This window comes from Aulonocara stuartgranti, assembly GCF_965226115.1.
Source record: "Aulonocara stuartgranti genome assembly, chromosome: 19".
Taxonomy (NCBI): Eukaryota; Metazoa; Chordata; class Actinopteri; order Cichliformes; family Cichlidae; genus Aulonocara; species Aulonocara stuartgranti.
The window spans coordinates 17,768,429-17,792,429 of NC_138955.1; the positions used below are offsets into that span (position 1 = coordinate 17,768,429).

General features: G+C 41.3%; 1 protein-coding gene across 1 annotated transcript in view; it reads left to right on the plus strand.

Annotated features, from left to right (window-relative positions):
* Positions 1 to 24,001, plus strand: part of LOC309695823 (uncharacterized protein) — a 232,739-nt gene that overhangs the window by 207,487 nt on the left and 1,251 nt on the right. The gene's annotated exons all lie outside the window — the stretch shown is intronic.

Below are 24,001 nucleotides of genomic sequence, written 5' to 3' on the forward strand. Positions count from 1 at the left end.
AATTTGTTGGAGCTGAATGAGAGTCTGTCACTAGAGTAAATATCCCATAAAACACCCCAGTAACAGTTTATTATTTTTAATGTGTTCTCCAGTTAAATAACTTGAACCTGTCACAATATATAGACATTTGACATTTTGTATTTAGCATAGTTAACACAAGAAAATGACCATGATAAGTGTTTTGAAAGAAATATTAATTTTAAATTATCCCTCAATAAATACAGAGTCCAAACTGAGCACTAGGACTATAACTATCAGTTGTTTTTCAATTCAACTTATTAATCGTCATAAATTGTGGAAAAAAAAATATCCATAAACATTTTCCAGAGTTCAGAGTGAGCTCTTAAAAGTAATTTATGCAACATGACACGTGAAGCATTAAAAATTCAGGATATGCGTATTGATGTTATAAAATAATCTACACCTTCCCTTATATTCCTTGTTATGGTGAGTCTGAAAACATGTGCACATATAAACCTGAACCCAACTCTAAAGATCTGTTGGAAAAGTTTCCTGCACTGTTGAGAGATGTCTCAGTGTGTTCAGTATAGAGATAATAAAGAACAATGGATTTTTAGTGAGAACAGTGTGCAGACAGTATATTCTACATCATCTCTGCTGGATTTCAGTATCTAAACAAAACAGTGTTGGTTTTAGCCTGACCACCATGCATTTTGGAGTTCATCCAGTGGCTTTGAAGGCAGTTTTATGCACCCGCAGGTCAGAGAATTTGTCACAAACCATAGAACCATGTAATCTGTTCACAGAATTTTCTTACCAAGCCTGAGCTGTAAGCCTGCCTGAAACACTTCCATTGCCTATTTACGTGCAAAGAGGGTGTGCTTGTTTACTGAGTGTAGACAGTTCATGTGTGGTGGATGTGTCTGACACTGCCAACGCTTATAGTCTCCAGAGCTCCAGTGACAGAATCACTTCCAGTAATTTATAAGGTCAAATTAAAACATGTATCCTTATATGTTTTACTTCTGTTCAATTCTGTGAAAAGAAAACAGATCAAATAAATTTAAGAACTACTTAGTGAAGTTACGATAATTACACATTTGAACACTTGAGTCTCAAGGCAATTTAATGGAAATTTAAATGTTTTTACTAAAGGATTATCATTTACATGTGCAACCACAATATTTGGACACCAACTCACAGCTCACACACAGGTTATTCTAATGTGTGATGGACAGAAAGGAAATTGAAAGTGTTGTTGTCACTGGTTGGCTGTAAACTCAGTTCAAGAAAGCTCGCATTCATATCCAAGACAAAGTGATCCAGTTTTAGTGAAATCTGACTGCTACTGTTACTGAGAGGTGACGGAGAAGCGTAAAGCTACATAACCAAAAGTAAATTCTCTCTCATTTTAATTTCTGAAACTCTAGGAACCAAAGGTAAGCAGGCATTTGGAGAAAGTTGTCTATAGGGATAATATGGTATTATGACTTATGTCTTTAAATTATGATGGAACCTGATTATTCAGGATTTTGTATATAAATTTCATTTTTAATTTAACTGAAATTTGCTGTCGTTCGAGTCACAGTTAATGGTGTTTTAGATCAACTAAAAGCTTGTTTTATTCAATCCAATGCAATTTTATTTAAACAGCACCAAACCACAGCAGCAGTTGCTTCAAGGTTCTTTTAGGTAACCTGATGATAGAGCAACAATGACTGAGGCTCGAAGTAAAAGTATTTCGAAGTATTTCTTTTTTTGTTTTCAGCTACACTCTGAGGGAAGATGTTCCTCATTTTGGCAATATTATACAAAAAAAGAGCCCAAAAATATTTTTAATGTCAGAATAAAAGTGCACATCCTGGTCAAAACGGCCTCCAATGTTCCTGCAGTGCTGCAGGTAAAGTAATGCCCATCCAGAGTAAACTTCATGTTAGACACAATCTTTCAGTGGTTTTCAGGATCAAATAGAGTAAATTTAATCCTTAAAAAGTAGAAAACTTTTAGATTTTCTTTTTAAATAACACTGCATAACAGATGCTTATATACTATAAAATGTATAATTTGTATGCTCTAAAAGAAAAATCCTCTTTTGGCATACTTTGGTAAGGTATAAGTTCTGATCATTAAGGACTTTGTATGTGAAAAAAAGGGGATTTAAAATTCAATTCTAAATGAAGGGGAGGGGGCAAAATATGAGAGACAGATATTACTTTATTAAATTTCAGGCTTCATGTCTTTAGGACATGCCTTTACTTTAACCAGTTATGTTATGTGGTATCAAGGATAAAAAGAACTGGGTAATATCTACACATGAATGGAAACATATCTTCTAATTGCATTGCTTATAGGAAGCATATATAACATGAAAAGTATCACTTGGAATCCTGGATCAGAGGCCATGAAAGCATCATCAGACTTCACTAATGCTGTTTCTCTGCTTTGATATCCTGACTGAAACTTTTTAAATGAACCATGTCTTGGCAAATTTTCACATTTGTTACAATTATTTTTAAATCCATCCATCCATCCATTCGCTTCCGCTTATCCTTTTCAGGGTCGCGGGGGGCGCTGGAGCCTATCCCAGCTGTCATAGGGCGAGAGGCGGGGTACACCCTGGACAGGTCGCCAGTCTGTTGCAGGGCCAACACACAGGGACAGACAACCATTCGCACTCACATTCACACCTAGTGACAATTTGGATTATCCAATTAACCTATCCCCACAAGCTGCATGTCTTTGGACAGTGGGAGGAAAGTTTTAGTAAGTAAAGGTGAATGCTTGGACATGAATTGAGCTGCGGTTTGGGGAAGGCCTCGAAGGGGACTGGCAATGAGTTAAAGAATTGAGAGCAAGGAGGGAGGGAGGGTGAGGCACGTAAACGAGAATGAACAGTTTGCAGAACTGGGGGGAACCTATATCAGAGCGTGTTTGGAGGCGTGGTCCCGCTCCTGAAATTCCGAAACATAATCTCCAATTAATATGGGTGTTAATTAATGGTGAGACAGTGTGGTAGAGATGTATGGCGTTATTTTTGTTCCACTATTCTGAGCACATGTAAAAAAAAAATTGAGCGCACGTAAAAAAAAAAATGCAGGTGCAAGAGTTTATTTTGAGCGAAGAAAAGCTAATTTGAGTGAACAAAATTCATTGCTGCATGCAAAAAATGTATTTCAGTGTTTGCTATTACACACACACACACACACACACACACACACACACACACACACACACACACACACACACACACACACACACACACACACACACACACACACACAATAGCAGCCAGTGTTGGGGAGTAACGGAATACATGTACCGCCGTTACGTATTTAAAATACAAAATATGAGTAACTGTATTCCGTTACAGTTACCGTTTAAAAAGGTGATATTCAGAATACAGTTACTTTGTTGAAATAAATGGATTACACTGCGGTACTTTCCTGTTTCATATTGTCGCGGGTGAGGACTGTTTGGGTTTTGTTTGACAGCTACGTTCTGTTGTTCCAGGTGGCAGCGTTACGGTTGCCATGGTTACAGGGCGACGCTCTCTCTCTCTCTGCGACTGTGTGTTTCCTGGGTGAGAGAGCGCCTTTTCGTTGTTGTTGTTGTGCTAAGCTAAGAGGCAGAATGCTACAAGCATAGCTCTAAAGAATGTAGCCTGATGGGCAGTGTAGTCCGTGTTGCAGGGAGAATGGACTGCCACACGTTATGGGTCTGTGAGCACGAGGAGGGAGAAAAAGGGGAGTGGAAAAGTACGAGATGTCATCGAGGAAAAACGGGAGCTGGAAGCATGTAAATATAATAATAACCACTGCAGCCAAGAAGAGTGCCTGACGAGCCCAGTTGTAAGTAAGCTATTAAGACTCGACTGTACACCGTGTTCGTGTTTTCCTCCGAAACAATAAGTTCCATTGCAGCAGCCTTTCAACGCCTCTCTCTGTCTCTCGCTAGCAAAGTTGACCCACACAACAAAGTAAAGCTATTTTTCGGCTACGAGCCCGACAGGGACCCCGCCGTATTAGTCAGATGTCCCTTTACTATGGTTCAGAGTCGCGGACCTTCAGTAATAGTAATAAATCACAGCAATAGCACATTCACGTTGTTGTAAAAAGCATGATAATATGTTAAGTAATCCAAAGTATTCAGAATACGTTACTGTCATTGAGTAACGTAACGGAATACGTTACAGAATACATTTTGGGGCATGTATTCTGTATTCTGTAATGGAATACATTTTAAAAGTAACCTTCCCAACACTGATAGCACCCCCTGTCACTCAGTTTTTGCATTTGCGCTCGCTCGCAATGTGTTGCTCGTGCTCTCAACATTTCTGCCTGTGCGCGCTCAACTCTTTCTGTACACCGTTATATTTGTGCCACAAAACCAGCCAATCACGGACTTGGATGCAAAAAAAATCTGATTGGCTGTTTTGGTCTCCAATCAGCTCGAAATGACGAAATGCAATATCCCAGAATCCATTTCGTCCAAAACTCAAACGAGGCAGTGGCGGAGGAACACAGAGTGGCGGAGTTTGAAATATTACTCTTTCTGGGTCACAAAATAAACTTTTAAGATATTTGATTCAGGTGTGTTGACCCAGGGTGAGATCTTAAACCTGCAGGACACTGGCCCTCGAGGCCTGGAGTTGGACACCCCGTCTTACTGCAATCTTTTAAACCTTCTCTTTCACTCTTACTACAATCCATGTGTCTTTCCCTCTCTTCTGCACCGTCCTTTGCTCTGGATAGTTGATTCCAGGTATTTAAACTCACCACCTTCTTGCAGCTTTACTGTTACAACTGTCTCCTTCTCAGTCACACACATGTAGCCTGTGTTACTTCTACTGATTTTCATTTCTTTTCTCTCCAGTGCATACCTCCACCTCTCTAGGCTCTCTTCCACCTGCTTCTTACTCTCACAGTAAATCACAATGTCTCCATCTCATAGTCCACAAACACTCCCGCCTGACCTAATCTATCAGCCTGCCCATCACCACTGCAAACAAGAAGCTCAGAGCAGATGCCTTATGTAATCCCACACACATGTTGAGCCCATCTGTCATTGCTACTGCACACCTCGCCACTGTCTAGTTGTCCACATGCATGTACATATCCGGCACCACCCTCACACACTTTTCTCACAATCCTGACTTTTTCAGCATTGTTCCTCTCTTGGCATCCTATCATATGCTTTTTTTTTTTTTTCTTCTAAATGACATCAGAAACAGCAGTATGCGACATTACGTGATGGCAGAGCTTCAGTTCATCCTTTGTCATTTTTTTTTTTTTTTTTTTTTTTTTTTAATAAATAGGACAGGGGGAATGAATGAGAGAAAGAGGGGGAGAGAAAGAAAGAAAACCAAAGGGGAGAAGAGACGGTGAGAAGGGGGGGGAAGAGAGAGAAAAAAAAAAAGAACTCCTGGGTCACCTGTATGGAGAAAAAAAAAAAAACAAACAAAAAAAACAAACAGAGGAGACAGCAAACAACAAAGAGTAACATAATAATAGAGAAAACAAAGCACCATCACAATAAACTAGCTAGTCATAGATATCAATATTTACTAAATAATAAACGATATTGTGCAGCACGCAAGATAGACAGCGCACAGTGTGCTTTGAGGCAGCAGCCAAGAAAGCTTTAGTCCGCGTCTGTGAATACCCATGTGTGCATACCTGTGTGGATCAGCATGCTTGCATTCCAAAGGTTTCTCCATGTAATGATCTGCTAGGGAGTGTGGGGGGGCCACAGCCCCGTCCTCCAGGGTGTGAAGCGGGTATGGAGGAGATCAAAACTCCAGACATCCAGAGGCCCCCAGAACACAAGAGACCATGGAAGACCAACAGAGAGGCAGCCGCGCCACTGTTCCAGTAAGAGCTGAGGAGAGTCCCAGATGAGGGCTCGCCCAGCAGCCGCGGAGCAGAAGTCAGGGGGAGTTGCAGTGACGCGCCCGTGAGCTCCGCCGGCCCCCAGCTGCGCCTGAGTGACCGAGCCCCAGGCCGAGAGGCCGGGGGCACCCCACCTCCAAAGGGGCCCGAGCGAGCCCCAGGCCCCAGGCCCCGACAAGCGGCCGCCAAGGAGTGAGCCGGTGTGTACCCGGACGCCCACCCCCAGACACAAAGAACCACCAACACACCGACACCTGAGGGAGTCCGCCACCGGCAGGGGAAGTGGTGGTGGGTGGAGATAGGCCTCCAAACCTTGGAGGGCCTGAGGTGTCCCCAGAGAGGTGGCGTCTGATACCCAACCTGACATATAGACACAGACATACAGGCACACACAGACACAAACATCCATTCCCACCCTCATGCTCTCATATGCACTCACTCCACACTCAACCAACGTGGAGACAGACATAAAGAGACGCTGTACACACAATCACACTCCCCAAGCGTACTCTACAAACCGGGTCTAGGTACCCTTGCCCCTGGAGGGGGGAATTGCACCCAGACCCAGGTGGTGTTACCCTTTTCCCTGCGGTGGGGAGAGGCAGACCACCCCGACTCCGCAGTAGCAGGGAGGCCCCACACCCCAGACCGCAGTCGGACGGCCAACTCCTCCTACTAGCCCTCCCGCTCCAGCAGGCCGCAGAGAATGGGGGTGGGAGAAGACTCCAAACCTCCCTCCACCCGCTCATTGTAGTGTTGATGCATATGTGTTCTAAGGTGCAATTAAAACCCAGGAGGGCATGGAGCTACCTGCCAAGGAGCAGCAGGTAAGCGCATAGTCCCTCCTGCTAGCTATCATATGCTTTCTCTAGATCCACAAAGACTCAGTGCAACTCCTGACCTTTTCTACACATCTGCATCAACACTCTCAAAGCAAACATTGTGTTTGTAGAGCTCTTTCGCAGCACGAAGCCACACTGCTGCTCATTGACCTTCCAACAAGATTTGTCTGTCATTATTTTCTCCCTTAATGTAGCTAGAGAAACTCTTTCCCGTATTTTTATAATATGGCTCATCAAATTTATCCCCCTGTAGTTACTACAGTTTTGCACATCACCTTTGCTCTTGACAATCAGTATCAGTAGACTTCATCTCCATTCCTCTGGCTTCCTCCCACTCTCTAACATTAGGTTAAATAACCAGGTTTAAAAGTCCACCTTCATATATCAACAGGCAGTCCACTCATCTTATTCATAGCTCCTTGCCAACTGTACTACATCCATCCCTCCTCTTTCGCTCTTTGACTTTCCACATTTATTAGCTCCTCAAAATACTCTTTCCATCTTCTCAACACATTCTCTTCACTAGTTAGTACATTTCCATCTCTTCCTTTACTCCATTACTCTGACCTGCTGCACATCCTACCCAACAGCCACAAGTCCTTTTAATAATCTTACTGTATTTATTTTTTATCATAAGATCCTTTATGATGGCCTGGATGTCTAACTCGATGCTTTGTGTTTCCGTGAGTGGTGCAAAATCTATTTGAAATGTCAGTGTGCTGTTGATATACTGTGGTCTCCATTAAATGAGCCAGGCTTAGTCATTTAATGGAGTGATAATGAATTTATTTATTTTTCCTCTGCTACCTTTACTAGAATTAGGGTAGACTGCTCTTTACACAGAACTTGTCTTGTGTTGTAAAAAAAAATATTAAAGTGTTTTAAGCTTTTCTAGGTGTCACTACGGGTGAAGAGAAGAGTGCATATAAGAGACAAAAAATCTATTAAATGTTTCTTTGTTGAATCACTCTCTTTGACTGACGGCACAATATGGAAGCCGTTTTTTGTGAAGAACTTTATATAAAAATGTCAAAGTGACATTTTATTGCATCCTTAATGTGTTCCTTTAGTGTAAAATTGTGAATAAATAAAAAGACAGCTTCAGACATGTCGTCATCCTGCACTCAGCTTATTTAATCTGGGATGCTGTTTATTCTCGACCACAAATGTGTCTGAGCATAGACTCTACATCCCCATTTGTGTGTGTGTGTTTGTGAGAAAGCAACTACACAAGCAGATGAATAATTTATTAGCCCTTCCAGTAAGATTTGTCTGTCATTATTTTCTCCCTGTAACAGAATCTTATACATAAATGGTCCTTGCACATAACCACTGACTAATTATTTTTTGCTTTATGTATTTATGATTAAACCTTTTAGCAAGTTTCCTGCTTTCCTAAGTTGCATCTGATGCTGTTTAAATAACTCTCAAAGTTCAACATATTAGTTTAAAGCAATGCATTCATTTCAATTAATTGCTTTCTTGGGAAAAGTGCAAGTTTTAGTCTTCTCTTTGGGGATCTGCTATTTTGTCATATTTATACTATTTAAGTCTCCAAATCTGGGCAATTTGTTGTTTTTGTTTTCAATGCATTCAAATTTGTTTAAGAAGAAGAATTTCAAAATACCTTATAATCCGGGTCCAGACAAATCTACAAATGACCACATCCTAAGTCAGATATTAAGAATGATCATTTATAGGGCTTTAAATCTCCTGGGAATGTAGCCACTGTACTGTGGGTGAGGCTGTGCTCAGATTGTGTGACACCCCCAGGGAGTTGCACAGCATTTATAAATTATTCAGGTAAGACAACAGTGACAAAGAAATCAAATTTCCTGGAATATAAGACATAAGCCAGAAGACCATGTTTTGGATCGAAGTCTAGGTGTCTTACCTTGAGTTCAACTTATTATTTATAGACTCTGTACTGATAGTCGCAGGTGGTTTTCAGTTTACGCCTGCACAGACTGTATATCAATACTCTTTTCTTTTTGTCCCAAGACAGACATGACCATATTTGAAGAAGAAGGAAGAGTGCTAAGTCATCTTCTGATACTAACTCCGGTATCAAGGCCTTCAAATTGCATCACATATCTGCTACTTTTTGCATGAGCCTTAAGATAATAAAATGGGTGAGTTTGTACCAATTTTTTATTTGTAACATTAATACTATTAGCATCAGCTAGGAGAAGCTAATATTCAGAGGTACAGGCCTGTAAAGGTGTTCATTGTTGCTCTAAAGCTTTGAATTTTAACCTGCAAGTCAAAGGGGAGGTGCCAATGTCACATGAATGGTTGTCTCTCTCTTTGTGTTAGCCCTACAACAGCCTGGTGGACTGTCCATGGTGTAACTTGATATTTCCATTTTCTCTGTTGCAAAACATTCTTATTGCTTCTGTTTCTACTAACATGATTCAAGACTTGGGAAATTGCTGCTTGAAATTAAAAAAAAGTCATAAATTGCATCAATTTCATATCTAGCATTTTTTTTTTTTTTTTTTTGGCCTGTCCCGTTTGGCTCTTTTGCCATCAGAATTGTTGTCTAAAGGCAAAGAAAGATGCCCAACGGATTTACTTTACCAAACTGACCATCCCAGCCTTGCCGTAATGGTCCATTTGATTCACCTTTTATTGTTTATTTTATTTTCACTTACTGAATACGGGACAGACTTGACTGGGGGAAAGAAGGGGAGAAAGAAAGAGGGAAAGAGAAACAGCTGAGAAGAGGGACGGGGGAGAAGGGCAAAAGACAAAAACCAACAGAACGGGCAGAGAAAAAAAAATGCATATATCAATCACCTGGATCACCTGCTGAGAAAGAAAAAAGAAAGCAAGCAGAAGAGAACAAGAGTAATAGAATAAACAACATCACAATGATATATGGGAATATGACAGTAAATACTAAATGTTAAACATTATTGTGCAGCACATAAGATCAACAGAACACAGTGTGCTTTGAGGTAGGAGCCATGGGCTCCTTTGATCAGCTCCATCACCTAGTGGGGGTGGGGGGTCATAGTTTGGTCCGGCCTTCACTGTTGTGATTGGTGTGGGGGTAGGGACAGGCTTAGGGCGTCGGGGGGTTCCCCGGAGGCATCTTCCTTGGGGGGCTCAACCCGGGGTAGCGGTCATGTCCGGTTAGGGGCTCTGTTGGCTCTCAGGTGACTGTTTCCTCGCGGCTGCGTGCAGCGGGGCTAGGGGAGGGTCTGTGCTGACGGACGTGGGTTACTGACCTGGTAGCCTGGCTGCCCCTGGGTGGGTCCGGGATGGGCGTGAGGTTCTGGGGGCGCTCCGTCTCTGGGCTGGGACCCGGACCGGGCCTCGGGGGCTTGGGTCCTGGTTGGTGTGTTGCCGGGGTTGTGGGCGGGTGGGTGCATGGGGGCCCAGCCCTGGAGCAGGGTGCCGCCGGTGCGTCGAGCCACCTGGGGGGCTCTTCAACTGGTGGGGGAGATTGTCACATCTTGCAGGAGCTTTCCTCTCCTCAGGAGCTCCCTCTGCAGGAGGGGGAGATACAGGAGAGGTGGAGGAAGATCTCAGCCTGGGTGTTTATTGTCTTATGTAGTCTGGAAGATGAGTGGATGGTGGGGTGGGTGCAGTTTTCTCTGTGGTGGGGTTGGGTGGACTGTCCCGGGCTCTGTGGGGCCGGGCGGCGCTGCTGCACTGGGCCCGGTCTGGATGGGCCTGGGCCCCCTTTCCCTGGCGGGTCGCGGAGTATGGGGGTGCCTACTGGGGTCAGCGGGGGAGCTGGCCCCAGGGAGGGGTCACTTGCCCCTCCCTTCCTTCCCTCCCCATCTCCAGCTGCCTCCCTCTTCCCGCTCCACCACAACCACCCACACATGCAGGGCCTTGGAGTAGGGGTATGTCACCAGGGTGCAGAGGAGGCTACCCCCCCCCCTCTGTCCCCTTCTGGCTGCCTCTGCCTCAATTTTATCCCACAACTTAGACATTCACATTACTCACACTCTCATTACACATACATATAGGATCTTGGGGATGGGCACGATACACGGAGTCCAAAGTACCATCAGGGTGTACACCCCACCCCTGGCATCGTTGCCCACCTCTCAATTTTAAATACACGTAGACATTGAGAGCTAGCTGGAGGGACCATGCGCTTACCTGCTGCTCTCTTGCAGGTAGCTCCAAGCCCTCCTGGGTTTTAAATGCACCTTAGAACACACATGCATCAACATTACAATGAGCGGGTGGAGGGAGGTTTGGAGTCTTCTCTCACCCCCATTCTCTGCGACCTGCTGGAGCAGGGGGACTAGGAGGAGGAGTTGGCCGTCCGACTGCGGTCTGGAGTGTGGAGCCTTCCTGCTGCTGCGGAGTCGGGGCGGTCTGCCTCCCCCCACCGCAGGGAAAAGGGAAACACCACCTGGGTCTGGGTGCAGTTCCCCCCTCCAGGGGCGGGGGCACCTAGACCCGGTTTGTAGAGTACGCTTGGGGAGTGTGATCATGTGTACAACGTCTCTTTATGTCTGTCTCCACGTTGGTTGAGTGTGGAGTAAGTGCATATGAGAGCATGAGGGTGGGAATGGATGTTTGTATCTGTGTGTGCCTGTATGTCTGTGTCTATATGTCAGGTTGGGTGTCAGGCGTCACCTCTCTGGGGACATCTCAGGCCCTCCAAGGTTTGGAGGCCTATCTCTCCCTACCACCACTTCCCCTGCCAGTGGCGGACTCCCTCAGACATCGGTGCGTTGGTGGTTCTTTGTGTCCGGGGATGGGCGTCCAGGTACACACCGGCTCACTCCTTGGCGGCCGCTTATCGGGGCCTGGAGCCTGGGGCTCGCTCGGGCCACTTCGGAGGTGGGGTGCCCCCGGCCTCTCGGCCTGGGGCTCGGTCACTCAGGCGCAGCTGGCTGCCGGCGGAGCTCACGGGCGCGTCACTGCAACTCCCCCTGGCTTCTGCTCCGCGGCTGCTGAGTGAGCCCTCATCTGGGACTCTCCTCAGCTCTTTCCGGGACAGTGGCGCAGCTGCCCCTCTGTTGGTCTTCCTTGGTCTCTTGTGTTCTGGGGGCCTCTGGATGTCTGGAGTTTTGATCTCCTCCACACCTGCTTCACGCCCTGGAGGACGGGGCTGTGGCCCCCCCACACCCTCTAGCAGATTATTACATGAAGGAACCTTTTAAAAAACAAAAAACAAGCGCGTCCATGCTCACAGGTGTACACACGGGTGATCACACCCACAAACTACACCATATCTAGCATTATTAAAACTTTACATTTTCAGTCTTGCTGAATTTATTTGAACCAAGTTTATTAAAGATGCTCTGCTCTGACCTGCTGTTTAGACTTAATGAGGATGTGTGCGGTGGGGAGACCCATGTAAGGCAGGATTATCAACCTGGCAAAGCTGGCAACGTGCCCACGGCAACAGGACTCCAGGGACCACGAAAGCCGCAGGCTTAATTTTTGAAAATTTGTTTGATATGTATACTCCACTAAAGCACAAGCTCCACTGTGATGATAAGAGCCTCAAGGTAGAACCTGATGTACTCTCCTCATCTGGAGTAAAATGTCAAAATTTGTAGTTTTAAAACATGTAGTTAGTTTAGTGATATTACTATTCTTAAATGTCAAATCTGGTGTTCGGTAGAATTTAGGAACTGAAATATGCTTGCTGCACACTAAGAGGATGCAAAGAAGAGGAGGAAGACCTCATATGTCACATGGTTGTTGGTGCCAAGACGGGCTGAGGACTTCAGAGCTTGCTGATCTACTGGAATTGCTCCACACAAGCATCTGTAGGGTTTACAGAGAATGATCTGAAAAAGAGAAAAGGTTCAGTGAGCACAGTTATCTGGGTGAATTTGTCTTGTTGTCAGAGGTCACAGTATCTTCCATTCTCCAATTTTGGACAGAGAAATAAATACCATCGCCTAGAATAAACCAATAACTACAGCTGCAAGCTGTCAAGATGATTTCTTTCTGGTGTAAAAGTGAAAGTTTAAAATATGATTCTATGAGGACTGACTGACGTTTGGAGAAAGACTCGAGTAGCTATTTGAGGAACTTAATTTGAAGCTTTATTTTTCGTCACTGCTTAGTCGTCAGCATGTAAGAATCTATTAGAATATAGCTCAACATTGGTGGACACAAAATCATGAATCTGCCCACTTTCACAGAAAGTATGTGTTACTTCTCTTTATAAATCAGGTTGCTTTAGCCACCACCTCAGCCGACCCGACATGGATAGAACTCTGATGTAGGAGCGAGGCTTATTTGTTGCAATATGCCCCCACATTATCAGTCACAGAACAGGGTTTTGTGTGTGTGTGTGTGTGTGTAAAGCCAAGAGTATTATTGACAGGCTGGATTTGGCTCTGAGACAAAGACAGAATTCAAAGGCTTTAGAGTCAAAGTGCTAGCCAGGGTGGGATTTAGGAGAGGAGGACAGAGTGAAGATGGGCGGTTTGGAAGAAGGGAGGAAGGTGAAGGTTGGTTTATGTATTATTTTTAGACTTAGGAGGACATGAATCGGTCACGAGGACATGCAGAGGCAATCTTGGTCAGGTGAATAAATATGTTTGTTTGTTTTTTTACTAATTTGAGATGATGAGAAAATGCCAGAAATACAAAAACTGAAAAGTGATACACAGCTGTCTGTATGCTGTTAATTAAAATGAGCATAACGTTAAGCCAGAAAATGCAAAATAAAGTTGTGAGATCTGACTCAGATGCTTCTACCTGTGAACTTCTCGCCCACCACTTCAGTACCCATCTGTGCTGTCACTGTAGGGGTGGGAGAGTGACTGATCTCTCCCTGCTGGTTTTTATTTTATTTGTTATTATTACTATTTTTCTCTCTTATTTTTGACTGCAAAACAAAGCCAACAACAAAACCTTAAAATATTATTGTTTGACACTGTATACATTTTCATGTTTGAGGTTTGAATTGTCTGAAACCCCCAAAAAGTAGGAAAGCTGTAAATATTCACACAAACAGACACACAGAGTTGACTTTCCCACACAGAAACTTCTTGTGATGTTTTTTTTTTCTGTGTCTGGTGTAGAATCCAGAAATTCTAGGAAGTATAAAATGAAGGTCGGGAAGAGTTCAGTGTTTTTATAAAAGTGTTGTCATGACCAGGTTTCTTGACATTCTGGTGTAGAAATACACTTTCAGGAGGAAATACTTGAGATCAAGTAGAAGAGAAATGTTAAAACACATGTTAAAACCTCACAAAAATGTCCTAAAATTTCCGTGAAAGCTGACAGGGACAAAAAGGTGAGAGCATATTTCTCCTATTTTGGCTTCCCTTCATTGACTTCCTGTTAAATCCAGAATTGAATTCAAAATCTTGCTTCTCACATACAAGGTCTTAAACAATCAGGCCCGATCTTATTTTAATGACCTTTATTGTCACGGTCCTGGGTCTGTGACCCAGTGTGTTGAGTTGAGTTGTTTATTATTTATTTGTGCATTATTGCTGTCTATGTTTTGGTTTTGTATTTCCAGATCCTAGGTTTTGGTCCCCTTGCCCCTCGTGTTACTCTGTGCTCCTCCTTCTGTGTGTAGTCATCCCTGCCTGTGTTTTCCCTCTGTTCCAGTTTAGTCAGGTCTCTGTGTAAAGCCCGTGTCTTTGCATGTGCGTTGAGTTTCCTGTCTTATTGTGAAGGTCCATGTCTTATGTCAGTGTATTTAGTTTGCATCCTCTCTGTCTCATCATGTCAATTAGGTTCAGCCGTGTCTCCCTCCTGTGTGCAGTTTCCTCATTTCCCTGTGTGTATTTATAGTGTGTGTTCTCTTGTGCTCGTCACTGGTCTGTCTATGTTACCTCCCTCTGTTATTCCGTGTCTCACCCAGGCGTTATCCTGCATATCACCCCGGAAGTCATGGTATCAGGTTTCTTTAGTGAGTTCTTCCCAGTTAGGTTATTTCTTAATTCCTGTCCTCGCCACCTCTGTGTCACTCTGTATTTCACCTTGTGTCAATAAAGCTCACCCCAAAACAATGACTTGGTCCCACCTCTGATCAAAACACTGACAGAATCCATGAATGGCAGGCTTTTGAGTGTCCTTGCAAAGAAAGGTGGCTATATTGGTCGCTGATTTGTTTTTGTTTTGTTTTTGAATGTCAGAAATGTATATTTGTGAATGTGGAGATGTTATATTGGTTTCACTGGTAAAAATAAATAATTGAAATGGGTATATATTTGTTTTTTGTTAAGTTGCCTAATAATTATGCACAGTAATAGTCACCTGCACACACAGATATCCCCCTAAAATAGCTAAAACTAAAAACAAACTAAAAACTTCTTCCAAAAACATTCAGCTTTGATATTAATGAGTTTTTTGGGTTCATTGAGAACATGGTTGTTGTTCAATAATAAAATTATTCCTCAAAAATACAACTTGCCTAATAATTCTGCACTCCCTGTATAATGGGTCACCCTGTAGAGTATTTGAAAGAATGGGGGGGAGGGCCTTCAGTTTTCAGGGTCCTCTTCGATAGAACCAGTTTCCAGTTTGGATTCAGGAGACAGACATTATCTCTACTTTTAAGATTAGACTTAAAACTTTCCTTTTTGCTAAAGCGCATAGTTAGGGCTGGACCAGGTGACCATGAATTCTCTCTTAGTTATGCTGCAATAGGTGTAGGCTGCCGGGGGATTCCCATGATACACTGAGTATTTCTTCTTCAGTCACCTTTCTCACTCACTATGTGTTAAAAGACCTCTCTGCATTATTATTAATCTCTGGCTCTCTTTTATCCTGTCTTCCTTCTCTCTCCCCAGACTCTTCCTGAGCATGGTTCTGCTGGAGGTTTCTTCCAGTTAAAAGGGAGTTTTTCCTTCCCACTGTCGCCAAAGTGCTTGCTCATATGGGGTCATATGATTATTGGGTTTTTTCTCTGTATGTATTATTGTAGGATCTACCTTACAATATAAAGCACCTTGAGGCAATTGTTGTTGTGATTTGTGCTGTATAAATAAAACTGAACTGAATGTAAAACATATGATCGTCCAGTTCTAATGGTTTGTTCTTTCACAGGGAGAATTGTATGCTACTGTTTGGGAACAAACTCATCTGGTATGGCATGTAAATGATTTTTTTTGCCACCGTTTCCTCTTATGCTAGATGTGTCAGTTGATATGCAACACCAAAGAAAGATTTAAAGAGTACAGGCTCTATTCCTAATTTACAACTCTCTTATATATAGTAAAACACTGCTTGGATCAAGACAGGATATAAGAGCAGGCTGTTTGATCTTCTTAAGGCTGCAAATAATTCTTCATGTCTCTGGCTTAATGTTTGGGTGCTTTGTATTGATTATCCTGTCCAAAACCCTGACTCATATTGCTTAAATGCAATCCCAAACATGCGAAGAACCTGAAGCATGTGTCACTTTAGCATGCACACCTCGCCTCTCTCTTATTCAACGAATGCCTGCTCTTAGAGCCAAATATTTAATGTTGTAATGTTGTGTCCAGAACATTTGCTGTTTTGTGACCCCCATTTCACTTCAGTTGAATATTGTTTATATAACACCAGTTTACAATAACAGTTATATCTGGGTTTTTATTCCATGGTTGCATAGCAAAAAAAGGAGGAAGAAATCTCTATCAGAGACATGCTAAGGAATGGATAGCCATCTGCTCTGATTAGTTGTAGATTAGTTGGGGTGAGGGGAAAGCAGAGGGGAAAGAAGAGGATGCTGAAAGGTCCAGGTTGCTGGGGTTAGGAACTGCTGATATGGACCAAGAGAGGACGAAGAGGTTAAAGGCGTGAAATAGTGGCATATAAATATAAGGGGAGTGAAGGAAAAGAGTAGATGTGCTCGGTGCATTAAAAAATTCCCCCTGCAGGCTGAGCCTATAGCAGCATAACTATGGGGTGGTTCAGGGTCATCAGATCCAGCCCTAACTAGATTTTATTCTGTCAGGTAAGTCCTTAAGCTTTGCTGCTCTTTAATATGAATTGCTTTATAGCTGCACATCTTTTTTTAAAGTCCACTTCTGACCAGCTTTCTCTGGTGTCCTGATATTTTCTGCTGCCTCTGAGCTCATGGAAAGTTTTTAAAGGAAAGGAAATTCACCAAATTTCACCAAGTTTCTTCAGCCCATCACTGTTTTCTCATTTCTGCAGAAACATCTAAGGGGCACATAGAGAAACGTCTGTCCTTGTCCAGGCCTTGCTAAAGAATAATGTAAATTCTTCAGAAACCTTTTCAGCTTTGTTCCTCATAAATGGCTGCTACTATAATTCAATCTAAAGATTACACATTTGTTCAGTGATAACTGCTGGCTGCTCCTGTTAACCTTTAAAGCCTGAAACAGCTACATTATAGACTAAGTGAATATTTTTTATCTCCAAATTTTAAGTGGTATATTTCACCTGTGGAAGCTGCCAGTCATAAAGCTTAAAATATGTATCAAGAAATTCTCACCAACATCTCAAACTCTATTGTGCAGTATGGCCCCAAAGGCTTTGATTGTTATTTGGTATTATGCATGCCAAGTTAAGCTGTTAATTTTGAAGTGTAGTTTTGTTGTGTTGTCTTGCACAGCTGCTGTACAGACTGTGAAGTTCCTCACAGCCACACGTACCACAAGGAGACAGGAAGCAATGAAAAATTACTGTAATTCTGTGAATTGTGAAGAAGCAATAGTACAACACAAAGTGTGTGAAACAGGCAAGTGTAATATCCACATAGATTTTCCATTTGAATAAAAAAAAAAAAAGAGCATTAGCACGTGGTTGAGAAAGTGGAATATTTATTTTCTTAAGAGAAAATATTTTGTAAGGAGACAGAATCTTGATCCAGCTGGCAGTGTGGCATAAGAGGTTATGTATTAACTTCAAGGGTACCAGAATAGATGCTGTTAGGCAGCAGGGAGTAACCACTTGCTGCTTAAAGACCAAAGAAGCCTTTTAAATTACATTTTTTTCTCTGCCTAGCTAATAAAACATAGAAGAAAAGATACTATACTGACATTTTACAACAATAATATTTCCATTTGAGTTTTCATAATACACAAGCTAAAATTCAGGCAACATTTTTAAATGTATTTTGCCTGCTAACTTCTATTGCCCATAATCAAATGTCCAACATTAGTGACATTACCATTAAAAATGCTAAATATGGCATTAAGTAACAAATCTGCAACAAAAGCATTCTGTTCCTGCATGACAAAAAAATCACTTCTATGATAATATTAGCTAAAATATAATATTAGAGCTATTAGTTTCCCTCAGCAACCAGCTGCATATAGACACTCTTGAATAGAAATGAAGTAGTGTAAATAAATGTATACTTCCTAATGTGTAATGTTCCTAATGTGCTTTACAATATAAAATAAGACACAACAATTAAAATGGTATAAATAGATATAAGTAAAAGAAAGCCAGCACAGATAGGATTTAAGCTTCTTTTTGAGGTATCAACAGTGTCCACAACCTTCGAAGCACAATCCCCTTTTTGTCTTTAACCTGGACTAAGGTACCACCAGCAAGTATTAATCGATTGACCTCAAAGACCTCGGAATCACGAATGGATGTAGAAGTTCTCTAATACGTGGAGACATCTGACCACAAACAGCTCTAAAGCCTTTACCATAATCTTATATTGAACTGTAAACATCATGGGGAGCCAGTGTAAAGAGGACAGAGCTGGGATCACGTGGGACCTTTAGAGGAACTGGTGAGAAGCTTTGCAGCAGCATTCAGGACCGTCTGTAATCACAATCAGGCTGTAACAAAATGTTAAACAAGCATATGTAAAATACCACAACACCTCCAAATATTATGACGGATTTCCCACTTTCGAGTTTTGTACCGACTTTATAATCAGTTTCATTCTTTAGCACACTGTGATTGCTTGTCCCTGCTCAGGGTTTTGTGAGTGTGATATCAAAATAACCTTTATATTAAAAAAAAAAAATTTGACATTATGATATTCTAATTATAAATTTGCACTCACTTTTCTGACAATCCGTCAGAACAAAGAAAGTGAGAATGTTGAATGTTCTCTCAGCTGCCTTCTGCTTGTACAAAAACACTCGTGGGCCTTTCACCAAACATCAAAAACGTATTATTCTCTTTTATTTTTATTTTTTTTAGCTTAGCGCTTGGTGAACAATATATAAAATATAAAAAAAAAAAAACATAGCTTGAAACATTCAGTGCCAAATGCATGAAATAGCAATAAGATTACAGACTAGACAAAAATAAGTTAGTTCAACAAAAATAAGTCATAATCTAAGTAGGACACTTGCTGTCTGATTAGTTGGTACAGACGTGACTGGTCTGCACACTTTCAGCTTTAGTTCAAGATGTTTAGTTCACAAAAGCAAAATTTAAACATTGCAGCCATTTCTATAAATATTTCCTATTTATTTCCATTTTTAATACTTAAATGTAAATGCGTTGTTCCATCTATTGAGATGCTCTCCCAGGCCGTTACTGCAGCCACGTTTAGTTGCAGCTAATTTGGAGTCGCTCTGCTTTCGGTATCTGAAAACCATGCTCTATCTTGTTGAGATCAGTTAACTAACTTGGTCACATTTTTTGCCCTGAGAAACTTCTGCTACTTATATCAGTAGTAGTCACATCATCAATAAACACTAGTAACCCTGTTCCAGTGACAGACACACATGTCTCCACCATATTTGACAGATGATGTAACATGCTGCTGATCATTAGCTGTTTTTTTTTTTCTGGGAAAATGTTGTCTGTCCTTCCTGTTCTTGAATGCAACCAGTTATTTGCACCTTGCTGTAAACCCTCTGTATTTCCATACATGAAGGTATCTCTTGATTGTTGACTTTGAAAGTCACAGGACCACTAACCTTCTCAGGAGTATTCTTGACTTGGTTAACTGATGTGGAAGATCACAGAAATCTTGCCTTGCTTGTCTTCTCTGGTATTCCAGAGGCATCTGCTGTGCCTCAAGGATACATAGCGCTAAATGCAAACATAACGAAAGAAAGCTTTAATTTCAAGTTGAAAGAATAACAATAAATGTGTAAAACTGACACCAAATCCAAACTGGTGAAAGAAAACTGTTACTTTGACTGTACTGAACATTTAGCTGTCTTTTAAATAAACACCACACAGATCAAACTAATTCCTAAATCACAGATGTTGTGTGGAAGCTCTTCAAGGGAGTTTTTTAATTGAGTTCATTTTTATTTCTTCAATATGTGCAATTACGGTGTGATACAAACATAATAAATTCAATAGCTACTTATCATCATAACTGAAAAACAATGTGATTTTTTTCTAGATAGTTATATCACCTCAAATTGTGTACAAATATAGTTTTGCCATTGCAAGAGTAAATTCAAATACTTCTGGAGGGTATAGTTCAACTTTCTCTAGTATATCTGGACTCGAAATTTTCCCAAATTAAAAGACCTGCATCTATGTATAGCCACTACTTTGTCAGCCTGGTTACTGCAGTAATCACATTATTTTAATGATTCGTGTCATTGTTAGTTAGGAGAAAAAAAGGAACATATATTTTTAACTACAACAAAAAATTATCGAGAGATTCCGAATAGCCATCTGTGGTCTTCCCCAATTGTTTGTAAATGGCTGCTGCTGGTGTTAACTATAGAGAATAGGGCAAATGTGTCCTATAGTCAACATGTGGTTCAATTTAATGCAAAATATCAACTTTTCCTGATTTAATTTTTTTGCCACAGAAACACTGTTGCATGTAGTTTCAAGGCACTTCACTGTAAATTGGCTGTTTGACTCCCAAATAGTTACAGGATTCTGAAGTTGGAGGAGTGGTTCCCAGTTTAAACCACATCAGACAGTAACAATCAGACACATTTCATTGAATTTGCTTTTTTGTACTTTCTTTTGAATATCAAGAAGCAGAGTTTTAAAAAAAAATGATGAAGAACATTTACAGTATGTATTGAGCTGAGATGATGTTGTAGTTTTCAGAGCTTCACTAACAATATAGAAACAGTTCAGCTCCTGTGACTGTTGCTCCACTGAGGATTCAACGTCATGACAAGCGAAGGAAGATGAGAACAGAATACAGACAATCCAGACTTTACCCCTTGGTAAAGGGGGTCTCATTAGTTTGTAAGAGCTTCGTTTTTCTGGTTAGCACTATCTATTTCTAGCGTCTGTGTCAGAGAGAGATGGCCAGAAAAGGAAGCTGAATTAGGAAAAAAAAAAAAAACACAGCAAATTAGAGGAGAAAAGTAAAGGTGGATGCAGACAGAACACCTGCTGGTTTGCTCTGAGCTATAGGTCAGTTTTAGGTCTCTCAATTTTTTACTACCTGTCTGCTGGCTATAGTTTGACTGGCAGGATCCGCTCTCCCTGGAACATCACCTGCCCTTAACTTGTCTGACACATATTTGTACTTCTTTCATGTGTATTCTTTGTAACCACAAAGTTTATTTCATTACGTATCCCGTTACCCTAACACAAATCATCACCAATAAATATCCAGCCATAACCCTAACCTGAGACGAAGTCAGACCTCTGTCATTTCAAGGTATGTAAAAAAGTAAGGGTGAATTGCCTTCTTCTCAAGGTCAAAGACTCAAAATGGTCCTCACAAAGGCAAGAAAAATATACACACACGTCTATAACAGTATGTCTTCCAAGCTTTGGTATTTTCTTTAATACCAGATACCTGAAGGCTCTTACAGTTTTCTTTCTCATTTTCCCTGGCCTTTTTTCCAATCCGAATTTAAATTGCAAAAAGTTTAAAAATAAATAAATAAAAGGACAATGACAATGTGATGTCATTTTCACTTTAAATCCTGCTGGATTCAGTTGAGGGTCAAGTAAGGTAAAGCTAGGAGAGTAAAAGTAACAATTTAAATGGGCATTGTAATGATCACTTCATTAACCTTCAAAGATATTTAAAATGCAATCGCTGAAAAAAAGCTATAATGAGTAAGGCAAGTGTGGAGCAGGGAAATTATTTTACTGCTATTGTTAAATAATTGTCATCATTACCATGGCATTAATAATATAATCTGGAGTTTATATTGCATTCAGGGGTTAAACAGTGTCTCTTTCAGAAAGACTGAGTTGCAGGCTGACAGGAAGTTGTATGCAGAAGTGAAAGCAGATAGTTATTTTGAGCAGCAGGCTAAGACGAGGCTTTAACAATGTAACAGATAGCTTTAAGAAGGCCTTAAGCAGTTATGACTATTTTATACACAATGCATATCTGTGCTTATTAAAGAGTTGGAGCTCGGTCAATTAATTGGGGGTCGGAAGCTTTGTTCGGCGCGATGTTCGGACAATCTATTGTGCAAGTGACTTGGAGCCATAGAAGGAATTGCAATACATGCTTACAAAACACTTATATATCAGATCATTTTATATTAAGCTTTTAAGTAGAAGTTCTTGGTTAAAACATTTATTTAGTAGAAGACATACACATAGTCTCAGTGAGCCTCTGTCCTGGTGAAAGGTCAGAAGTGCAACAGGTGAATTGAGAAAGAGCATGTGAGGTCGTGACACACACACATGAGTTAAATTTATTTAGAGGAGAGATTAGTCATGTCTGGTTGTAACTGCAAAAGTGTCTCGGTAAAAGAGGAACCGTCCTTGTTGTCTCGGCAAGAAAGAGGAACAATTCACTTTAAGACAAGAACGGAAAGTACCAGCCATGAAAATAGAAGATGATCTTCTGGGTTAAAAGTCATGATGATGTTGATCTGATCTATGTATAAAATGTATCTGTGACGCATGAAGGGGCGTCAGTAAATCAAAACCCTGATGCTATAAAATATCTGTTCATGCTTTGATTAAGTCGAGGACTACTGGCTGTCTGCGTACAGAGTGTCTTCCCACACGTGTGTTCATTAAAATCATTGTTGGACCAAGATCCTCTGGACCATGGGTGGTTTGTACTCTCCCTCCTCAATTTTGAACCTTAACACAAGGTTATAAGTATGTCAAGTGGTTGTGCTCTTAATAACTTGTTCTAGTACATCAAGTCTGGTGCTTTAAAAGCCCATATAGCCTGTATTTATTAATAAATAGGGGCTCAATCAATTTGCCTCCGTAACTCCCTTCTATAGTAAATCTACAGTGATGAAAGTTTGAGTTGTCAACTTTTAATGGTTCATGCAAAAAAACTCAAGGACAGGACCCACTGAAAAATCATTAAAAGGTTTTGCTGAACACTTTGAGACTTACCTTCGCTTCCCACATGCATCAGTGAGCGTTACCTTTGTTCCAATGCGTTGTGGGTTCAGGTAATCAGATATTGCTTTTACAGGGGAGGTTATGGGTGAATGTTCATTGCTTTGCACAGGCAGAGATGCAGGTAAGGGTACTCTGTTTCACCACAACCTTGAGTGTTTCTTTAGAAGTATATATAAGTAAGGATTAAGAATTGTTGGTGATTGTAGATGAACACCAGGCATGCCAGTGAAATCTGGGGCACCCACACCTACTTCTGGGAGGAGATAGACATCACTAACTCAAATACACCCACACACATATGCATACAACAGAGCGGGAGAGATAGAGCGGGCATAAGAGAGAGAGCAGATCTGAACCTGAGAGGACGAGGGGACGGTTACACAAATTCTGTCTCCTGGATAAAGCAGAAAAGTAATTTCTTTCACACTGACTAACAGAGCACGTTTTCTTTCTTGCAATGTGTCACTCTATAATTTACATTACAGACTTATTTCATCGTGTTTTTATGTTCCACCTTCACAACAGTATTTTTTACATTTGTCACTGTTAAGGATTCCAGATACACTCAGACATTTTTTTTCTCCTCACAGAAAATGTATTCAATTTGTATGAAAAACAAGAATCCATCCCTCTCAGCCTTATCTAAAAACGGAAATGTAAAATTTTCTAAAAGGGCTAAGATGAGGAATAGAGAACTTAAGCTGACACTCTCATTTCTCTCTGCTTCTTCAATAAACAGAATGAAATGGAATAGAAAGGCTTGGAGCAGACAAGGGCAGTGGATTACAAAACTGGGATTGTACACCTCAGAGTGAGTCCACAGTAATCAGTACACTGCTTAAGACATCAAAACTACAAAATAATATGCAGGATTGTCAATAATTATTATACTCCACCGCTTGAGCTTTGGTTTCTCCTTGTCTGATGTTCAGACGTTACAGATGTTCAGTTTAAAACCGACCACATACATACACCCGAATGTAAGCAGATTATTCGGGATAATTGTTTGGCCTGCTGTGGCACCTCTGCTCTTTCACGTTGGAAAAAGGACAAAGGTGAAGTTATGAGATCAAAAAAACACAAAAGAATAAAGGGCAACAACCTTGGTTTTCATCTGAAGGTGCTCTCTGTTGTAGCAGATGTGATGATTGACACATGACATATACT